The 23,224-nt window shown below is 26.6% G+C and overlaps 1 long non-coding RNA gene across 1 annotated transcript in view; it reads left to right on the top strand.

Annotated features, from left to right (window-relative positions):
• The first annotated feature begins 7,556 nt into the window (after positions 1-7,556).
• The window catches only part of LOC136977098 (uncharacterized), a 41,123-nt gene continuing 25,455 nt past the window's right edge, over positions 7,557-23,224 (top strand). The window contains exon 1 of the long non-coding RNA XR_010881030.1: positions 7,557-7,825. This is a non-coding gene — a long non-coding RNA (uncharacterized lncRNA). The remainder of the gene's footprint in view (positions 7,826-23,224) is intronic.

Raw genomic sequence — 23,224 nt, forward strand, 5'->3', positions numbered from 1 at the left:
TAGAGAATCCTTCAGTAGATATCTGTGAATTACTAAATATACGATTTTGCATTGCAAACGACATCGTTATCACTAAAGCACGTGACTTTTAAAACTTCCAAACTTCGAACTTATGTATAAATTTCACACTATAAATTGTTTCAGGCACTTCAGTTTAGCAATATACTCGATTTAACGCCAATTTCGCACGCGAACAAACGGTGGCGTTAAATCGAAGTTTGATAGTATAATTACTTTTTTTAACACATTTACAATTTGTTAATTAAACAATAAAACTTTTATTGTTTAATTACATATATATATTTACATTTAAAATAATAGAAAATAGTTAGAGAAATGAAGTAAAAAATTCTTTGATAAAATTTTGTAAAATAATATCTTTATTTTTCGCGTATTATTGAATATTTTGCAACGTTGAATTTTATTTTTCTTCTGTAATTACAGAGCATCGTAAATCAATACAGCGTATAAACCGAACCTATTTAAATTCCAATATAATGAAAACTTTAAAATAACCATACTTTAATATATTATTATTGTTTTTTTTTTTTCCTCTCGATATAACGAACCTGATGCAACTTCCAATAAAGGTAGTTTTATTTTAATAAGCAAAACAGATATCGATCTCTTCAAATAATGACCATTCTTAGACGAAATTTTCAATATAAATAAATACTGTTTCGTTTCTCTTTCCAATAATAACAGAAAACTTTGATTTTACTATCTTTTAATATAAGAATATTTTAATAATATTCTGTAAGATTCTTAAAACTGAAACTATATTTAAAATAAAAAGGAAGAAAATCGCACTTTAATTTCCGTTATATGAAAGGAATTTAATGAAATTTGGCATTATTAAGGACCTTAGAGAGCTGATGGAGGCCCTGGAGCGCTCAAAAATACCACCATCCTTCCCCTAAAGCCATAAAAAATTACGGATAAAAATGAATTTTTTACAATTTATATAACGAAATTTTAATTTATACAACTTTTATATCATGATTTTTGCCAAAAATATTAAATTTTGGGGTTTTTCTATGTCTGAGGAGAAGGCTAAATGGTTCTGATGATACCTTCTCTATCTGGGCTTGATGATATACATATAAATTTATTTATTAAAAAATATTTTAATTGATTTTATAATTTTTTAATGTTAGACTATTTAAATAATTTAATTTTGTAAAACATTTTTTTTTTTAACTTTGTAATTCTTAATAACTCACTATTGGTCGAGTGGATAAACCACCGAACATTGATAGATCGCGGGTTCGCTCCTAACTCAATGCAGTTTTCCGGGCTTTCTTCACGTGTCTAACACCTAAATAGGGCCAGTTTTCCATAGAAAAGTCCTTCCGGAAGGACTTTTCTATGCAAAACTGGTAGATCGCTCGTGTGTTGTGTTGCCTCATCCCATATCTTCTCTAATTCATAATTTATTCTGAAAAATTAATACAAATGGATATTAATCTTACATGACTAATAGTTATATTTCAATAGATAAAATTATTATTTAGTTACAGAATTTTGAAGAAATATTCTATAAAATTACCTTATATAATTTTATAATCCAAAATTTAAAGTAAAATTTAGTTACTTCATTAAAAAAAAATTTCATTAAATAAATGAATTATTAAGGATTTTAATTTTTAAACCGTTATCTAAATTTTCAAAAAAATTAATTATTTCGCTATTTATTTCAATTTTTTCCAATATTTATTGTATTCTTTCACTTATTGATATCTAAATTAAAAGATTTAAATTGATTGGATTGATTTGTGAATGAAGACAATGCAACACATGGACGATCTGCCAATGAGATACCTCACGGGAGGATTTTCTACAGGAAACTAGCCTCCATTTAGGTGTTAAACAGCTGAAGAAAACCCGAAACACTTCATGGTCACACAGTCCAGCTCGTTACATAAGGTGCGAACCCACGACCAACCCGTGTTCGGCGACTTTAGCCACTTGGCACTGGTGGGCAAAGACTGAATATCCAAATTAATTATTGTTGTTATTACTATTTTTTTTTTTTTTTTAGAATTTTGTTTTCATAAAATTTTATGTAGTTAGTTAAATTGTTAATTATACATAAAATATTTTTTCTTCTTACGAAGAGAGAAAAGTTATCTTCTTAATATTAATCTGAAAAATTTTGAGTGAATTGAGAAATATTCGTCTTACAAACACATTTTATCGACATATGCTGTATCCCACTTATATCAACGATTCGATTTACAATGCTGAAGCAAGAATAGTCTATAGAAATTGTTAAAGTTTGTGGTCTTTTCAGTTAATTTTACTCATACAATTTTTTCCAAACATGGTGAGAAGTCTGAAGTTTATTAAACTGTAGAATGGATACGTAGTCTCTTCCTTCGTCCAATATCAGTAAGTAAAATTACTATAATTTATTTACATATATAATTAATTTTGGTATCTGTCCCGATATTTAGAAAGAGATGCCCAAATTTACGATGTAAAATTCTTAATTTTGCTATTAGAATATTAGAACACAAGTTTTCTAGTTTTTGACCGCATGATAATTGAGATAAGGATTATTTTGGAATTTCTGTTGTACCACTGAATCTATGAGATTTCATTTTATCGATCATACCGCACCGGTATTGGTAAGTATCAATTTAAACTTTCTTTCCATCTTCCACGAGAAGTTTTCGGCCTTTTTCTGAAAATATCAAAAAAAATCACGTGGTGCATTTTGCAGGTAGGCCCCCACATACATTAAATACATCTTGTGTGCAAAGAAGAGGTTCTACAGATAAGATACTCTTCTCTTCATTAAAGGATTCGGATCTATTCATTTCCTAATCCTCGTGATATTTCTATGGGTAATTAGGATCTATGTTAGTTCTCTATTCTTTAACGACGATCGATTGGCTGAACACATGTATCTTCTTTCTTTGCTAACATTTCAATTAAATTCTTACTCGTATTTGTTTATATATACCACAAAATCAATGGAAAGTTATTAAATAAAATGTGTCATTAAGATTTATTATTTAAAAACTATATGACAAAATTAATGTGAAAGAAATTTATTGTTTTAACGTATGTACTGTACTGTACATCTCACCTAGATATATAACATTAAGCATCACTCAAGTAACATGGAAGAGAAATGCCTGATGATTTCATGAAATAATAAATTATCAAATCAACATTTTAAAATGCAACAGCGAGTTGCGTAGTTTTCCCGGCCAAACTGGTGAGTGGCGCCATCTGTTACGTGATTTTATTTTTAAAACTTTTTATATTATTAATTATTATAAAATGGAAAAAAGTTTAATTTTGGGGGTAAAGATGAGTTTTGTAAAAAATTGTAAGTGCAAATAACGAGTAAAATCTTCAGTAAATCCGATCTCACTCGAGATACACACGATCTCCTCTATCTCCCTACCCCTCGACTTTTTACCACCCAAATTTAATAGCATAAATTCCCCTAGTACACAAACCTTCCTGTAAAATTTCAGAAACTTTCAACAAAAAACACACGAATTAGTAAGCTTCAAAGTGTGTGAACAAACTTGCACCCCCTCCACACACACACATATCCATATCATACAGATCGAAATTAATCCGAATTTTTTTGCATTTTTAGACGTTTCGAGGTCCCCCGAGTCCAAAAATGTAAAAATCTTGGGGAATCATTCCTTACCACTCGACCTCCTCATTGTGTGCCTGGCTGAACCCATAATGGGATTGCTAAAAAAGCACTTCGTAGTGACCACAAAATTTTTAAAAAAGTACTACTATTCTATTCATGTGAAATATCTTATATTAGTACTATTCAACTTTTATTTTGTCCATACTTAAGTTTTTAATGTGTACTAATTCCTTCGTGAATTGTGCCGAATGACCGAAGTTACTGAGAACTGGTCGTGGGTTCGCGCCAGACCAAAAGGCTGGTCTCGTGGTGTTTTCTGGTTTTCTTCAGGTGTCTAACACCTAAACCGGAGAGGACTTTCTGTGGAAAACTTCCCACATAGAGTTCTCTCGAGAGGAATTTTCTCTTGACAGATAGCCACGTGTTGCGTTGCCTTATCCCATTAACCCAATTTAATCCTTCAAGAATTTCTCTTTCAATAGAAGTAAATCAAGTTTGAACGAATAATTATTTTTTAAATTAATGCGTGTATTTTGGTGTAAATACCTCATCATCTCACGATACGAACATTAGTAAAAATTAAAGAAATTAAGTTTGTTTTTCCTCAAAGAACTTGATATATAAGATGTAGGAATTGAACTGTTCCTATATATTATATCCTCTATCCTACTTCCTTTATTAGATATCTAATTTATAACTTTTCGTAGTAAATAATTAAGTTCATCCACTAATTAATTTTATAATGAATACGATAAATTGCTTAACTCTAACACAACAAATCGCTTAATTTAATCATCTTTAATTATATTTCAATTTATTGCTATTTTAAACTTTTTAAACACTGTAAATTTGCTATTAATTTTCTTATCTCGTCTCTTTATAGAAGACACTTTTAATCCGATAACAATGAAGACAACATTATCAACGGTCCAATACGAAAATCATTAAGAGCTTCTAATATACAGTAAACAACAAACCTCTACATACAATAAACATCACTGCAACACTCAATAATATATATATAATCATCATCGTCTATTGTTATATTTTAACAAGAGGACTCACCAGTTTATAATTACATACCTTCTAGATACGTAACTTTAAGTCACACAAATATTCGAATAACTAATTATCACGGTCTAATTATCAAAATTATTTTTATTCTAAATTAATTAAAAGGGATTTTTGTTGTTATAACAGTACATATATGTGTGTATAATGGCGACAATGATGAACCGATTGTTTACTTTAAAATGACGATGGGATAGGAAGTGATTTACAGACTGCGAGCAGACATACAGTAAAGTTATCAAGTACCGATGTTGTCAACAGCTAAATTAGCCGAATTATTTGCTCATACAGACAAAGATAATTGCACTTTGACATTCATCCAATATGCTTTACCGAAATCGGATTCTATATTTGTGGAGTGAGTATATAGTCTGACAGTTGCTGTCAATAAGGAAGTGCCTTGCCTCATGATCGAGTGTATTCATTACTGAAGTTGGAGATTACTCAAGATGAGTGGCGGTTCCTCTCTGTTATTATACTGCTAATTAGAGAGTTCTCCATTTATATATATATTTTTTTCTTTGAAATTTCTCATTCTACAAAAATTCTCTCGGCATCTCACTGTTGTGTCACTGGTGTAAATATTTTATTTTTCTATCTAGTTTTAAAAATAAAGTTTGAATTAGTTTTAATTCGATTTATAAAGTGTTTCTTTAACTTTTTTTTTTTTTCGTTTCATCTGTTTACAAATTGCTTTTCAAAAGTTTAATTTTCTTCCTCGTTATTATACTCAAATTTGCTTCCATTGATCTTAATTTTGTCCTTAAGTATACTCGTATACTCATATTTCTTGCATCTATTCTCGCTTTCTTTCTTCAGTTTTTTAATGTTCTTTTAATATTTTGCGTGTATTTCTTTATTTCTCTCTAATTCTTTCACCTTCTTTTTTATACAATGTTATTTTTTCCGTATATTTTTTCCTGATTAATGAAAAATCAGGAGAAAATAATGAAAAGAATATAATGAGAATATTCTTTTCATTCATTTTTCTTTCGGGGAATATAACATAACAGAAGAGAGAAAGGGGAATATTTTCTTCACTTTCCTTACGTTTTTACATACTTTCAAGCTATTTTTCCGTACATTAATTCCCTCGTTCCCCCCACTTATTTCCTCTATTATAAAGGAATATTTCCTTTAATTTCCTTACATTCTTCTCTAAATTAATTCCCCAATTTTCCCTACTTATTTCCTTACAGTTTTCCTAATAATATTGCATTAAAATCCATTTGGAATTTTGCTTTATGACGCAATTAACTACAATCCATTATCACTTAAGATCCTTTATTGTAAAACGTTCGCATTACGAGATGATGCAAACAATGTAATTCGGATCAAGAAAAGATTATTTAAGTATCAAATTATTAAACAATTTTATCTTTTAATTCTCTTCGTGACGATATCATTTAGTTTTAAACTAATTTAAATGTTTTGAACATCACTTTTGATGCAGATGCAGAAATAAATGGAGTCAGTACAATTGATCCTAGTGACAAAAGTAATTAAATACATCAGACAGGAAACAAATCTGATTAAAGTTTAAACATTATCTAAATAAGATGCGATAGTTTGCATAGAAAAGTACCCGTTGTATTCACTAAATGTTGTTAATAAAGAGAAGCAAGCTTATCAAACGAAATGACAGCTAACTTGTTTACTACGATAAACGTGACTGAATTGGGAATTGCTGTATATGACTTTAATAAATATATTTAAATGAATATTAATGCAACGAAGTTAAATAATTAATCACATTTTGAGTATTTCCCATTTAAAATACTCTCCTGTACTGTACAGTACGTTTATTAAATATTAGATTAATATTTTTCTACTAGAAAAATTAAATAGTTTTCTCCCGTTTCTATACAATAATAATTGAATCATCATCGCTTGTTACCAATGATAAGAAGGATGAATGAGTTGATTCGGAGAGACAGGAAGATAGTAATAACCAACAGAATGCTTGGGTAGATACGAATATGAATAATTAGAGAGATGAATCAAGTGATATGCCAGTTGCAATGTGAATTAGGGAATTAACCAAAGAACTCATTGCTTATTAATATCTGGGTTATACGTCACCGTTAGTGGAGAGAGTCGCAAACACAAAAATCCATATCGGGTTTGGGTCAAACTTGTAATAGCTATTCCACTAGCAAAATTGATCACGCGACAACGTTGCATCAAAGCGAATGTCAAATAAATCACAAGTTTCTTCACTTTTGTAACATAATTAATCACACGGTAGAGTTTAACTGCGATATAAATGTTCACGTGACATAATGCATCATAGGATACTTAATCACACGACAGCGAGTCACGTCAGTATTGAATCTCGTTACAATTAAGACCTTACATATGTACTAATTCGGAAAAAAAAGAAATCTTTAACCCGGCAATCAGCTATAAAATTTTGGCAAATTTTTGACGATTCGACGTTGTGAGTCACAAAACCGGAATTTCTATATTTAGTAAGGATTTTTTTAGAGAAATTTATATATTAAAACAATAGAATAATAGGTAAATAATTAATTCGAAGCATATACTTGTAAAGTAGAAGGAATTTTCTTGATTTTATAAATAATTTTTATTGTTATTCGCTATTGTTTGACAGTTTGTACAATGTTTGTTATCTACTGTTTATATGCCTTCGAGGATACTGAAATAAATAAATAAGAGAACTAACAAAGTTACTAGAAGATAAATAAGGAACACCTAATACAATTTAATAGAATAAAACTAAAAGAGGAGGGTATTTTTTCTTCTTATCCTTCTTCTCTTCTCTCTTTCAGGATCCATGTCTAAGGCTGTTAAACGTTGAATTATAACTGAAAGATTGAATAATTTGTTTAAGTTTTGCTTTCAGAAATAATTAAGAAAATAATTAATATGAGTAATACTTTCATTTTAGTTCTTTTTTTTAGTACTTTCTGCTTAAGTAGTGAAGCAACGAGCACACACGGTTTATACGTCCAACCATAAATTTTAATGAAGCTAGAGATACACAGAAGAAAGTTGGATGGAATAGAAAGAAAATTACGACATTGAATAGACCTATAAACTTCAATAAATGGATATATAACTGCAATAAAAGATGTCACAAAAGATTCTCTACGAAAAAAACTCAAGGTAATATCAAAAAAAACCTTTTTTTATATGTATAATTATGATAATAGACCATAGGTTTATAGACTCTGAAAATAGTTAATAGGTTGGAGATAAGATATTTTTTTAAATTAAATTTTGAAAATAACATTAAAATATTTCATTTTTTTAAAGTTTAATTACTTAGTTTTATGTCGGATTTAAATTTTAAAGTGATTCTTACCTCACTTTTTTCAAGTTTCTCTTCGAAAAATAAATGAAGTTTTTATTAAAAGCCATTCCTCATTTAAGTGTTTGATCGAATTTTTTTAGATGCTAAGCAATTTTTTTTTGTAAAAAGTGGATTTTTTAGTATTAAAAGTAACTATTTTTTTAAAAAAAATATAAGTTCTAGAAGTTAATAACTCTATAAAAGTTTTCAACTGTATTCTAGAACTGGCATAGAACTTGTTATTGTTTCAGATACTAGAGTAAAAACAAACTGTTTCGAGATAATAGGCTCTCTTTTTTTATTATAATTAAACATTTTATTACTTTAATAAACTTAGATTTCGGTTGTTAAATCAGTTTTAGTATTGTAGTGATGCTGTCATTGAAAATAATATACATATATTTTTGAAGACAATTAAATATAATTATTTATTAACTTAAAAAATATTAATTGAATCTTAAAAATTAAATTATTAACTTGAAAAAACAGCATTATTTTAAATTTAGATGAATCTTTTTCGTGTATTTTTTTTAGCTTAAATTTAGAGTGCATCAAGGAGTTCTTTCTCACTCTGCAGAAAACTTTTGATGAGTGATAAATGATATTTTATATGAAAATTTATATTAATTAATACATTTTCTGTGATTAATACACTATATTTTCACTCTTACATTTTATCATATCTCTTGAAGAGTGTTAAATAATACCCTAAATGAAAGTTTACGGTGATGAAAGTAAGGAAAATTTTATACTATTTTCAACTTTTTATCAATTACATCTTATTTAAAAATATTATTAAAGTTTTAACTCTTTAATAAATGATTTTAAACTGTATTTACCTCTAATTATCATCCATTTCGCCTGAAAACTTCTTTTAAAACGTAGAGATGCGCTTAATCGAGTAACACACATACACACACTTCATAAATTCGCTTGAATTTTATATTTATTCATCTTTATAGCAAAGTTTTAATTAATTTTATTAAAATCTTTTATATATTTAACGTTTAAACTATACAAATATTACTTTAAAATCCGCATTTTATATCAAAGATTCAGAAAAAGCGATCTCATTCTATAATCTGTTTATATAGTCTATAAATTCAAGCTACTGTATATACAGTAGTGGACCTATCACTACTGATGCATACAGTTTCGGAATCTCTTCTAAATCCAAAAAACTTAGTATTTTATTAGTACTATACAGCCAAATCTACGCAGTAAGCGTTATAAATCCGAGACTTTTTGTAGAAGAAAATTTATCAGAATTTACTTCTCTAACATTGAAATAAACGTTTCTTTAATGCTCTTACTTATCATACATCACCTCACTATCAGTAGCAGCACACATTATAGAATTCACCCTTTAAAAATATCCAAAATATCATCCAGATATACATATTTGTAACAGAAGAGAGGTGTTAATTATAGCTTAATTTACAGCCTTTCTGATTTAACAAAACAGATGAAAACTTTCAAATATTTAACTTTACTCCATTTTAAAAGAATTTTTAAGTTATTTTAAGAGAAAAAAATAATAATAATAATAAAATATATTTTCTAAAATATCATTCGTTAAGAACTCGATTCAGTTCAGGACCACCTGTCATCTAAAAAAAAGGAAACAAAATGCAGACGATTGGAGACATTGGCGTTAGAGTCACAAACTTTTGTTAAAAGTAAAGAAAAAAAGAGCAAGAAGAGACCTTTTTTTAAAAAAATAGTATATATATATATATAATACATTTTCTTAGGTTCTTGAACTCAATATCATTTCGTGAAGTTGAACTTTAGATGCAGTCATTTTGCAGTAAAATTATACGTCTGGAGTGCAATGGATTGACGCCCCTAGAAGGTGAATTAGGGGTTGCACGAGTCAGTCAGTGAAAAAAAAAGAAAAAATATAAAAAAAAAATAAATCGAAAATCATCGATTGAATCCAACTGTAGACAAAAGAAACTGAGAATGGAAGAGAAGACAGCTTCAAATGGCTAAAATTCGAGTCGGTGTTTGGTGAGATCCTTTTTAAGAGTCTTGAGTTACTCGCTGCTATTCATCTTTTATTTTATTCTATTTTTTTATATGTTTGAGAAAGGGCTTAACCTTTTACTAGGATGAAAAGTCAAGATTGAGAATGATTAATGAGAAACATGTCGATAACTTTTACATGGTTTGAAATGTGTCACCAGTTCACACGAACATATACTTTTCTGATATTGCCTTAACTCTAGCAAATTTTTTTGGGATATATATATATATATAAGATCTCTTGCTTCTTCTACAACGAAATCTTCAGATAATTATAGTATTTTATGATTTTAATGATTAATTTTTATTATATCGAAAAGCGAATTTTACGCATGGACGAGTGAGTAGTAACGTTAACAATTATGATTTTTTTTAAAAATTTGGAAGGTTTAACTTAAATTTTATTAGAATAAAATGATGTTTAGACAGATAAACACGTAAAGAATTATATAAGTAATTGCTATATCTGCCAAAAATTTTTGTTTGGAGTAGTATATTTTAAAATTCGATAAAGTAGAAAGCAATCTAAGCTGTCAAGTAAGACAGAAAATGAAATTGGCTAAAGTATAATGAAAAATTCTGATTAATTTGATGTCGATGTTAATTAATATATAAGTTAATTAGTCAAATCTGTCTTTTACACGTTGAGTGCTGATTTTGGAGAGTTGTCTCAGTTATCGACATGGTTAAGACGATAGAATGAAGTACACTTCAACTTTATGTTTGATTCGAGTGGTATTAACTTGCAAAAGATTAAAGAAAATAAACAGAGTTTGAAAATTTTCATTAGAATTTTCTATAAAGGTGACTCTTTCATTTGTTAATTATTCTTAAAAGTATAAAAATTTCGATAAATTTATTTATGTTTAAAAGATTAAAAGGCTTTTTACAAGGTTACAAACCGTTAAAAAGCGGATGCTTTAAAACTATAATATATCGGGTTTTTTTTATGTTTTAAGCCTTAAAATCTATAAATTTAAATGTAAAATATTAAAATTATTCTTAAAATATTTATAAATAATAATTCACGAGGTTAAAACACCTTAAAATATCACGAATCTTAAAGGTAGAAAGAGAGAGTATAAATGACACTATATCTTTCTCTTTCTTTGTCGTTTAAAGTCTCGATTTTTATAAACTTTAAAGCAACATATTATAGAAAAAAAATAACATTTTTATTTTTTAAAATTAATCGCTCCTGATAAGGAAAAAGTGAAGTAGAATAAAAGCTTTACTTATCTGGAATCAAACTCTAGAAAAGAATTGATGATAGTTATCACTCAAAAACGAAATAGACTAGAATGAAAGATTTTGGTAAACAGGAACAAAAAAGTAATAGAAACAGTAGAAGAGCATGAAAGCTTTGCTTCTAACAGTACATTGGCTGTAGAAAAGGTTTTTAATATATCAGCAAGAGCAGTAGAAGAACTTAGAAAACCTTTATCGCTTGGAGAACTTTATAGTTAAGAGCGTGAAAACTTTGTTAACATCAATAACAACAGAGTATATACTTTATAAATTAATTACTTTAAAGAAATAAAAGTCGTATAAATTTTTTAAAAATTCCGTACAGGTTTTTTAAAAATAAAATTAAAATATATGTGCAATTACAGAACTTGTATTGATCGAATTAATCTGATCATTCGGGACTTGATAATACCTCGAATAATAAGATATTTTAGGATGTAGGAACCTAAATCCTAGATTTTAGGTATTTTTTGTATTTTCTAACAATAATAACTTAATATTTTAGGTGTTAAAATTAGATTAGTGTTAATTTTAACAGCGGAAAATAGTATAGGAACCTGAGTTACTAACTCAGGTTCCTATACTAATAATCTTTAAATGACTTTACCCCTAAACACTATACTAATACTATACCAATTCCTATACTAATAACTCGTGTATATAAATTAATTTTAAAATAATAAAATAATGCAAAGAACATGGATAAATAATGATATAATTTTCAGAATGGAAAGATGAAAGTTTATAAAATTCTTGAGATAATTTCTATAATTTTAGAGTAATTTTCTAGTTTTCTAATGTAGAAAATAATGTAAAATTGTGATTTCTTTGAGTGATAAATGTTTAAGAAAGTCAATATTTGAAAATTATAAATGGTATTATTTAAAAACATGACTAGATAGAGAGGGTTCATCAAGGTCATTTGGTCTGCGAGCCAATACAAAAGGGCCCCCAAAATTTAATCTTTTATGTAAAAAAAAAAAAATAAGGTACGAAAACGTGATATAAATTAATATTACACGAAAAAACAATTTTAAAATTTATCATAATTTAAGCATAATAATCATTACATTGTGTGTACAGTACATACAACCAGCAAACAAAATCATACAATGTATAATATGCATCATGTTTATACTATTTTAATAATTAAAATAATTAATTATTTTAAATAAGAGTTTTAAAAAACTAATTATGCTTTATTCTAACTTATTTTTAAATTTTTATATTATAAAATTACTATAATTTACAACTCAAGGGGTGATAGATACATTTACAAACTTCTGTGTTCAATAGCAGAATAGATAGAGCGAATAAAGAATGATTGACTTGATAGTTGCTCGAAATTGACTTTTTGTAACTTGACTTTTAAAATATGTCAAATTTTATAAAGATAAAGTTTCAGAATTTTTTCAGGTTCATACATTTTTTCAGGAATTTATACGTAAGCTTATATACATAAATTCCTAAGTTTCTATATAAACTGCGTAAATATTTATGAATCTATCCTCCTTTTAAATAAAATTATCGAAATTTTATGCTTGAAATAAAGAATATAATTAATTTTCAGACTTCTGAGAGCATTTTTTTAAAGGATTTTATGCGGTTAATACATATATAAGTTTTCATAAAAGTCGGCAGAAATGCTCGTATAGACGTTACTACATAAATATATTAATATTACAGGCTTTAAAATTGTATAAAAATGACTTTAAAATTTAATTTTAAAGATGTAAGAAGCTTAAAAAATATTTTTAAAATTCATAAATACAGTATATGTAAAGTTAAACTTGTGAACAACGGCCACTGACGGAACGTAAAAAAATGGCCGTTGTATAAAGGTTAGGGTATTTTGTATGCATTTCTTTTCAGAAAAAAATGGCTACCTCTAAAAAGCTTAATAATTTAAATATTATAAAATCCTTTTATAAACTAAAAATAATTAAATACGAGTTATAATAATCTTTATAAAGGAGCCAGGTAAAAGTCGAACGTGTCGACGACTTACAAAAGCTTAAAACCTAATTTTAATAACATAATTAGCAGTTTAATTGGCGTATTTAATAAATAAAATTATAATTTTTAATTACATAAAGCATTTAAAATTAAATATTTTACATGGTTTTGAATTTTACATCGAACTATAATTAAATAAAGCGTAAGGATATTAAACAATATTTTCAACTTCATTCATGCGACGGGAACTAGTTATGGAAATGATTAATGAAAAGACTAATTTAGATAAAAACATTTTACAAGACGTTAGATACTAATTAACGTACTGAAAGAACAAGTAATAAGAGGAAGAAGAAGAAGAAAAATTAAGAAAAAAGATGAAGAAGAAGGCCATACTTGAACCACTTTAATATCTTCATTTTCAAGTGCAACTTCATTAAACATAATCAAATATGTCGCCATTTTGTAAACAGGTAGGAACTAATTCAAAATTTTATATATGTATTTAACCTTAATTCGATTTTATGTTAAATAAGCTGGAAAATTAAATCGGTTATTTGTTCAATTTAATTCAGTTTATTGCGCCTTTTAATTCATTTTATGTGGTGTGTAGTTTGATGTTTACCAGCAAGTAAGGTTAAATAACATTAGGATGGAAGTTATCCCAACTTGTTATTAATGAATAGTTGATAAGGGAGATTCTTTATGAGTAAAACGTGATACTTACAATAGGTTCGTACAATAGGGCACTCTTAATGATGTCTTTCCTATCTTTATTTTAATTATCTTTGTAAAATATTTAAGAATTAATTTTCGTACTGTACAACACAGTGATAAAATTATATCATATTTAATTTCATTTACATAACGGCAATTTGCTCTTTAGTAATTATACGGTACGGACTCGCTTCGGCTAAATTTAATTGTTAAACAATAAAAATAACCTAATTTGTAATAATTTAAATGGTTTTTTTAAATAGGAAATTTAATGTATAAATTAAAATTTTATTAATATTTATCGCGATTTTATGGCATCTCTAAACTTTAAATTTGTGGTTCTTTTACGCTTTTCTATGCTTAATTTATTCGTTTTTAATGCGTAAATTCTTAAAATTTACGTGTTACGTGGCTGAATATTTAAGAAAAAATATAAAAATATCACTGAAAATCTACTAAAAAATGCGAAAATTTACATAAGATATATAAATTACCCTACTAAATTAGCCCCATATTTATGTAAAAAACCGCCGTAAGATGAGTTTAAATTGTTTAATTTATTAATTAGATTGATTTTTTTACAAAAATATACCTTATATTGTAGAAAAGAATGAAATTCTCTCAAGCGAAAACATCACTAATTCTTATATATACACAATTGATTTAGAAGGAAATTTGAAAGAAAAATAAATAAACTAAACGAGTAACAGTAATCTATGTCAATCATTCTATGTTACATTCAATGGACAGTAAAAGAAATAACCTTTAAATGTCATCGAATCTGTCTTTTTAAGGCATTAAAAAAAGATTTCCCGAATTCCATTCGGTTCGTAATTTCTCCGGACACGCTATGACGTCATTCCACTTCACTTAATGGAAAAGAGCGAGGATGTGACATGAGACTAGTTTGACACTATTTCCCCCACTTAGTTAAAGTGCTGACAACCGTAACTCAGTTACAACCTCTGCTAGACAGACCTAGCATCAGTATCCATTATCATCGATCAGTTTGAAGTCCCTTCATCTGACACCATCAACGATATCGCCCACAGATTTTCAACTTATATTTAAAACTCTTCTTCAGCTTTACTTTTCTGATTATTCTCTTCTTTTTTCCTCCTATTTTAGAAGGATTTTTTAAAGATAAACTCTACTTCTTATATTCACAAAAGACGTAGTTTACCATTGCAGCATCCCTACGACTCCACGTTATCACTTTACGATTCTCTCCATCCTCACTGATATTTTTTTCGTTAATTTTATTAATTTACGTTATATTTTTTTTTAAAAATGATTAAACTTATTAATTAATATACTCTTTTTTAAATAGAATTAGTGAGTTATTTAATTGAATTTTATCTCATGTATTATTGAAAGAGAGAGAGAGAGAGAGAATCATTGGAATTTTAATCATATACATTATCCATTTCTTTCTTTTATTCATAATTTTTTTTAGCAATCTTCTTCTTCCTTTTTGGAAAATGAAAGTTAAAATAGGAGTAATCTCATCTTCATATAAACACTGTATTTATTCAGTTTAGTTTCAATGTTCCATACCGTACCGTGTTTGAATAGCAATGAATGGAATGGAAATAAAAATTATGCAAATTTATAAGCCAGTTTTTAAAGATAAATACATACGAAATCCCGAGAACAAAAAATGAATATGATTAAGAGAACCAAGTGAATTTTATTTCTTTGAGTCTCCTCTTATTTTTCTTATTATTTTATTTTTTATTTTTTATTTTCTTCTCTCTCTCTCTTCCCCTTTAACTTGGAGGCAATATCATCCATTATTCAAATACTAATTGCCATATCGTTTTTTAAAAGAATTTATGAAAGTAGAAAAGAACCGAATGACAAAGTTTAAAGTACCTTAACCTATCTAATACCTTTTTAAGGTTTCATGAACTTTTAGATGATCTTTTATGAAATTTTATTTGGAGAATTTTTGCTACTAGTCAAGGTAATTCTCTTCTCCTCTCCTCTCTCTCTCTCTCTCCCTCCCTTTCTCTTTCTCTGATTTTAAATTGTAAATAAACCCTTAAGATATTTAATGATAATTATTATAATTATCTTTAAAAATAATTTTTATATTCTGTTTGTAGAATAAAATATTTAATTTTTTCTTTACCAAAAACCTAAGTTTATAGCTATTTCAATAAAACAATTTTTATGCTCTTTAATTCCTCGTGCTATTTTTCTAATTATAATTAAGTAATAAAAATCTGATTATATTTAATTTACAGAATAAATTAATGATATATATATATTTCATGTCTACAACTTAATTTTAACCAAATTAAAATTAAATTGACTGAATTATTGTATTTTCAGCATTGTATTGGACAATGTTGTTCTATAAGCGAGCTTTTACGCTGCTTAATTATAATAAGATTAATATTATTTTGCTTAAATATGTTTATATTTTATCTGTAAAATGAAAAAGTGACCTCTTTTCTGTCCAATAAACCGAATTTATTATCAATTAAATGAACTGAATTATTGTATATTAAGCTTTTATTTTATGATATGATTATTGAACTTTAAACAATTTTTATTCTCTTTAATTTCTTAATTATAATTAATTTATCTTTATTATTTTATTTAAATCCGTTTAAATGTCATCTATAGAATGAAATTATTGACTTTTTCTCCCCATTCAAAAACTGAATTTATAGAAAATTGAATAAACTGAATTACTGCACTTTCAGCATTTATTGTATGATGTAACTTCATAACAGAAAAATCAATTAAATTCCAAAGAATGTCTGGAAAATTCTTCTAAAAATTCCTTTATATTATCATTAAAATTAGTTAATTTTTCTTTATTATTTAATTTCATTTTAAGTAAATTTATTTAAGTAATAAAAAAACTATATACGATTAATTAATAATTAAAAATAAAATTAAGTTGTACTCAATTTTCATTTTATTGATGAAAGATAAACAGTTATTTCGAATAATTCAATTAAATAAAGGAATTAAATTACTTTAAGGAATCGATTTGAATTATTTTAATTTCCTATTTTCTTATGAAGAATCTCAAAAAATTAAAACAAAAAACAAAATAATAATAATAATAATAATAATAATTTTTAAGTTTACAAATTTAATTGAGTTATATGGAAAAAGTAATTATTTTTATGGTAAAAAGATGTTAAAATTAATTGATTTTATTGTCTTAATTATCATAAAATCAAAAAAATTATTAAGAAAAATTCGATTTATATGCCTTAAGAAATCGTTAAAAATTAACACAGCTAATAATTTAATTACAATTAAGTTTAAAAATGAACACAATAAAAATGAAAAAATAAAATTGTTTTTAATCAAATTTTAATTGTGTTCATTTAATTTTATTATTATTTATAAAATTAAAAACAGCATTAATCAATGTTTTCTGTAATTGAATTTTAAGCTTCACTTCCTACTTAACAGTAAGAAAAATTAAGGAATTTTCTTATCTAATTTAGTTGTAAATATTTTTTAAAAAATAAAATAAAAATTTAATTAATTATAAATTTTACTAAAATTAGTATACTTAAATCGATTTATTTGTAAGGAAATTATTTTAAAAATATTTTATTTTCTAACAATCAAATTAAATCCTCTTATCTTTCTTATCATTTCTGATTATTGTAAGAGAATGATGCGGTTTTTTTATAATTAAAATTTAATTCTAATTTATAGTAATTAATGAAAATATTTATTATAGATTTTACCCCATTTTTATAGAATTATTCGAGATTTAAGTGTAAAATTACTATAAGAAGTGTGCTTACTTTTAATTTATGTTAGAATCTATCCTTAGAATTACATATAAATTAATTATAATTATGTTTATATATTATTTAAGTAGCTGGAATTACTGAAAAAAGTCGTGGGTTCGTATTCGAATGCGGTCCGAACCCACTCCTTTCATATTTTAGTTAGTAAATTGGATATAAATTAATTATAACTTTGTATATTAAGTACCTGAAATTGTTAATGTAGATTATATAAGACGTGGGTTCGGACCCTATTCGAAGCTCAAAATATATTTTTTATATCCGGATCTATAGATGAAGCATGATATCGATTGAAATTATTGGTAAAAAATATAAAAGTTGTGGGTCCGAACCCACTCCTTTCATATTCCATACGTATATCTTGTAATTCTCATTAGAATCTCTTGAAATTGGATGAAATTACTAAAATTGTTGATGTAGAATGTGTAAGGAGTAGGTTCGGACCCCATTCGAAGTTCAAAATACCTATTTTTTGTTTTTTTTTTTTTTACTAGATTTAATTTGTTTCATTAACTGAATCGTGGTTTATGCACTATAATTGATACTTTAGATATTATTTTATATATTTTGTTGTGTATACGGAATATTTACATGAATCTATCTTGTTAATTTCTCATCAGAATGAGAAAATATCGATAAGAAAAGAAGTTATTAGAAGAAAAGTGAGAAGTAAACATTCTCTTCCATTCAAAGTATTGGTATGTGATATTAGTAGTAAACAATATTACCTTGAAGGACGTGATAAGAAACTATTTTACTTCTAAAGTGGTATTTCCTTTCCTTATTTCCAACCAGTAAACGGTATTTAGGTCACAAATGAAAAATAACTGATTCTCTCTGGGGATCTAGTTTCTTAGATGAAAGTAATTGTCCCGGTGACAAACAGACAATAGATGAAAGTTACACAGACGTTCCAACATTCTGACATAGATGGATATAGAGGACAGTTTGCAGGACATTTGCAGAGTCAGCTCCTCACAAAGATCCATCCTTCTATGTCAGGAAGGAAACGGTAAAATGCAAATATACCATTTTGATTTGACTATTACAAAAGGACGGAACATCGAATTTATTCCGTTTTGTTCTCTTATATTGATGTATATACATGTAATGTTTAAGTTTCGAATTATTAAATGTACTTATAAATGATTTGTCTTTAAGAAAATGGATGCTGTAACCATGGTTTCTGTCTCCTTTCCCAGTTGCGGAAATTGGGTAATAGATGGCGTGTCTTGTCTTAAATTAGGGCAATGATAAATGGATCACAGGATAAAAAATTCTGTATATTTTTTGTGTATTTATAGGCCTATATTAAGTTATATATGAAACTCGAATGTAACCTTTAACCCGGTTACAAACGTTCTAGTATATTAAAGATCTTCTATCTTAAGTTGAATATGGCTTCTTACGAAAAATATCGCATTGTTACTCCTTAAAAATATTTATCTTTAACGTTTTATGCTGTTATATAGTATTTCATACGATAAATTATCATTTTTATAAGCTTAATTATTACGTCTTCTAATAAATAATTATAACAAAATTTCAGTTGTTTTAGTTCATTTTACTGCATAATATTAATAAAAATTATTGGAAAAAAATTAATTCTTATTTTATAAACATGCTTTTCTTTTACAGTTTTTTAAGTATTTAAGCTTATTTTACTCATTAACATTTATAAAAATTCTCATTTTACAAGCTTAAAACGTTTCAAATTAGCAACTGCAACACATTTTCACTCATTAAACACTCTTTTCTTTCTCTACTATTTTAGTTTTTCTCATTTTATAACCTTAACGATGTATCTAATAAATAATTCTAACACAGTTTCAGTGCTCTCCTTTAATATTTTTTCTATTAATTTAGCTTAATTTACAGAATAATACTGAAAATTTCTCTTCTTGTAAGCGTAACACGACTTCTTTCAAGGAAGTATAACGTATATCCATCACTTAAACACGCTTTTCTTTTATTTGAGAATACTAAAAAATGATATTATAAGCTTAATATAATTTCTCACGATCAAAAATAATACATTTTCATCCTTTAAACACGCTCTTGTGCAAGTTTTGAAGGACACACTTCATTATCTACAATAAATGAAAGTACGGTATTGTAGATAATTAGATATTATCAAATTAGTTTTTTTCTTTTTCCCTCCATTTTCCAACGGAGAAAGAGAAAAAAATATATAATCTTTAATATTCAATGTAATGCTTTTTATTGTTATTTAGATTCAGAATAGATAGACAGACAATTACAGAAATTTCTAAAATTGTATTTACTAGAAAGTAACGGGGAAAAGTATTTGTCTTTATTACCAAAAAATACAGATAAGGAAAGGAACATAAAAGAAAATTATTTCGTATGTAGTTAAAATAAATAAAATCATTGCATTCAAAATGAAAATCACAAAAGATAAGCAGGAAAACAGACTCACAATTGTTTATATCTAATTTTAAAAAGTAGTTTGCATCTTCTTCTTCTTTCTCCTCCTCCTCCTCTTCTTCCTTCTCCTCCTCCTCCTCCTCCTCCCCTTAAGGGTCCCTACTAAAATGTTATTAAGATGGTTGGTCGGTAGCTGAATGTTTCTAGCTTTAAAAATAAATATATATATAAAATATAAAATTATATATAATAAGTAAAAACATTCTAAAGTCGTTTCCCTTTACGAATCAACTTACTTTCAAATAATAATTTAGTAAAATGCTTTGGAAATGCAACATCGTTTTATGGGCGGAAAAACTCGTAAAAGTAAATGAGGCATAAAAATTAAGAAAAATTGAGGTAAATCAACAATTCCGTTACCCTTTTTTTTTATAGATATAAGAGAAAAAATCCGTTATTTATGGATGAATATATCGATTATAGTCGTTTGAAAATCGGGCAATTGAATTTAGAGGGGGGAAAATTGATTCATTAGTGATTTAGAAAATAAAATTTTACATTTTTTTTTTTAAATTCTTTATTGATTTATTTGCTATTTTATAAAGCTATTTTAATTCTCTGCTTGATTTCTACTTGATTGATTTGTTAGCTAGTTATATATAGCTCTGCTCTTGTTTAAAATTAGAGAAATTAAATTTAAAGTGTAAAAATGAAATTTAAAAAAAAATTGATTTATTAATGATTAAGAAAATAAATTTTACTTCTTTTAAAGAAAAAAAAAAATTACAATTTGATTCTTTATCGATTTATTCGCCATTTTGACAACAGCTATTTCGATTTTTAAGTTGATTTCTTAGCCTGTTATTGTTCGAAAATGAAAGAATCGAATTTAAAAAATAAAAAATTAAATTTTAATTTACTTTTTATTTAAAAGGAGAAAAGAAAAAAAAAACAAGAAAAAATTTTTATATGTAACAATTTGATTCTTTATCGATTTATCCGCCATTTTGGTCGAAGCTATTTTGATTCTCTGCTTGATTGCTAGTTGATTTGTTATCTGGTTATCACTTGGTTCGGCACTTGTTTACCACATAAATTGCAGCTTGGTTACTTCTGATTCGTTGCTTTGTTTTTATTTGATTGGCTGCCGTTTATTTCATCAATCACTGATCGTTTCCTCGTGAATCTATCTGTTTATCACTTAATTCTCATACAAAACTTATCATGAATCATCAATTTGGTGTCAATTTAAGTGACTTTCTTTTGTTACCATCGACGTCATTTATTTCTTTTCAGCTTAATTTCTTTGCTCTAAGATTACATTTTATTAATTTTTCAGCTTTTTTTCTGTTGCCAGATCAATTTTTCTTCCCTTTTTTTTCTATTTTTTTAACTCATTTTATTGGCTAGAAGATTATATTTTTTATATTTTTCTTAGTTGCAAGATTGCTTTTTTTATAATTATTATTATTATAAATAAATTTTTAAAGTTATTGGCTAACAAATTATTATTTTTTTATTAAATTTTCAGTGGTTTTAATTAATTAAATCTGATTTTTTTATTCAGTTATTGAACTTATTTATATATTTATATAAAATTTTTTTAATTTATTTCTTAACCAAATTAAATTATTTGTTTTTATTAATTTAATGATTAAATTTGTTAAATAATAAAATTATTTTTATTAAATTTTATTTTAAGTGAAAGATAATTTTTAAAATTTTTAAATAATTTTATTAATAAGCAGATTATTTTATTTGTCTTTATTATTATGTAAAGTTAATTATTATCGATTAAAATATTTTATTTTATTTTTATTAATTTATAGAGAAAGATTTTCGTTCTAAATATCTGTAAAATATAATCAGATTTCGACTTCTGAGGCCTTAAACTGTAACATATAAGGCCCTTCACACTTCACTAAATAATAAAGTTAAAAACGTGAAGATCTAATAAGCTATATTCTTGTAGAGTGAGGCCCTAAGAATTTCATTAAAAATTACTAATTTTATGATAAATTGACATAAAAATTATTTTAAAATAGAAATAACTTGAGAGATGTAATTGAGGCCCCTTCTAGAGACAAATGTGGGCCCTCTTCTGCCTCCAAAGTTCAAAAATATATATAAATAAAGTCATTAAGACAAATTTTTTTAAAACTTTTCATTGAAACAAACTTTAATTTATATCACTTTAGCATTGTTTTTTTTTTAAATATAAAGTACTATATTTGGGACCCTCCGTGTTCGAGGCTTTGATCTAAATTGTTTTGTCGGCATTGATTAAATTAAAAAAGACTGATAAAAACAGTAATTAGATATTAACGAGCAATTATTTACTGTGACATCATCAATTTTAGTAGTCTTTCCCCTGCCCCTGTGCATCACACTTCCCCTGTTAACAACAGAGTTATAAGATTTTTCAATTAAAATAACGTAACTTTCGGTCTAGACTAGAAGTTTTTATATAGTTAATCGGGGCCTGTTGCCCCTAAGCTTTCCATATCTCGTCACGACTTTCATCGATCTAACTCCATTCTAGAGATTAAGAGAGGACAGACAGATAGACAGGCAGAAGCCAGTGGGAATTTATAGATCGGCAATTTTTGAAAATTGCAGCCCAAAAATGTTTAATGGCCTCGAAATTAGAAAAAAAATAATACAGCAATATTACTGTTTACATTGCTTATATCATAATTTATAATTATGTATAGGGCCTCAATCTTCTGTGCCTAGGAACTCCGTAAGGTCTCAATCCGCCACTGACTTAAAACCACAATAAATCGAAATCTAGCCCTAACTTTCAAGAGGGATGGGACCTTTTATTTACTCCTCTCCTAGGCCTTATCTCATATCTCTAATTCCTTAATTTAGAGTTTAGAAATGTTAAATTTGTTACTATTTGATGGAGAATGAAGAGCCTCATATTTTAGGGCAACAACAAGTTTAATCCATCCCTAACTTTGGGAAGGGTATAGGGCCCTTCACGTATAACTGATCCCGATCTTATATCTTAATTCACTTACTCTCTAATTTATAATTTGCGAGAAATTTTGAGCTTGAAAGCCTTGATAATGAAAATTC

This window comes from Centruroides vittatus, unplaced genomic scaffold, assembly GCF_030686945.1.
Source record: "Centruroides vittatus isolate TY-2023 unplaced genomic scaffold, ASM3068694v2 contig_439, whole genome shotgun sequence".
Lineage (NCBI taxonomy): Eukaryota > Metazoa > Arthropoda > Arachnida > Scorpiones > Buthidae > Centruroides > Centruroides vittatus.